At 37.6% G+C, this 1,015-nt stretch overlaps 1 protein-coding gene across 1 annotated transcript in view; it reads right to left on the reverse strand.

Moving 5' to 3' along the window:
* LOC101861715 overlaps positions 1 to 1,015 on the reverse strand; it is a 152,991-nt gene that overhangs the window by 147,131 nt on the left and 4,845 nt on the right. The gene's annotated exons all lie outside the window — the stretch shown is intronic.

Consider the following 1,015-nt stretch of genomic DNA (forward strand, 5'->3'; position numbering starts at 1 on the left):
GGGGGGGGGGGGGCTAAAAAAAAGCGCAAGAATGAGGACAGACCAGAACCAATGTTGTTTTAGAGAACCCACACGACGGGCCAATATTAGCATAGTCTCTTTCATGGTTCCCGAAAGAAGGCGACCACTTTGTGCGTCAGTTCCACCGGGGAGTCCACACTCCCAGAGCAATTTTAAGCGCGAAAGGCGAGTCCTGTGAAGCCAATCAAGTAATACAGGCCTCTTAACCCAAGGAACAGTCACACTTCAGTGGCACTAGAACACAGAGCACTGGACTGTAACAGCAGAAATACAATATTGACAATACACCCGCCTGTGTCGGAATGTCTCGATCTTAAGCTTTCTTTTATAAGGGTCTGGGTCTTTATATGTGTACCCACGATAATATCTTTTACAACAATGCCTCTCACCACAAAAGAAGGAACGGTTATATATATATATATATATATATATATATATATATATATAAAATATAGATAGATAGTATAATATATAACCTGTTTTGTTACAACATGGGGTTATTTTCTTCACCCGCCCCCTTCTTTCGTTTTCACCCCTCATTTTCTCTTTTCTTCTTATAATTCAAAACCGTTAGAGTTATACAACATGTATGGACCTTAGTTTGCTCGATAAAAGGAAAGATGGTAGCACCATCAGAACTGTGAACCATGGATTTATAATCATACTGTCCTATTTATATTCAGCACGTCATCTTTTTAGCCCAACCAAAATAGATTAGCTCTAGAATGATATACATGTAGTCTAAACTAAACGGTATAGTTTTGAAGTGTGGCCTATCATTAAACTGATTCTAAAGGACAAGACAAAAAAAATGTAATCTGATCTGACGGCACGGCCAATTCATAAGATAAAGTAAATTAATAATAAATGTACGCTTATTTTCCCAGGGTTCAAGGAAAATGTTACGTGCGCGTATGAGAGTTTACAAAATTTATTTTTTTAAGAAGAAGAAGAAGAAGAAGAAGAAGAAGAAGAAGAAGAAGAAGAAGAAGAA

Source organism: Aplysia californica, unplaced genomic scaffold (genome assembly GCF_000002075.1).
Source record: "Aplysia californica isolate F4 #8 unplaced genomic scaffold, AplCal3.0 scaffold00044, whole genome shotgun sequence".
Lineage (NCBI taxonomy): Eukaryota > Metazoa > Mollusca > Gastropoda > Aplysiida > Aplysiidae > Aplysia > Aplysia californica.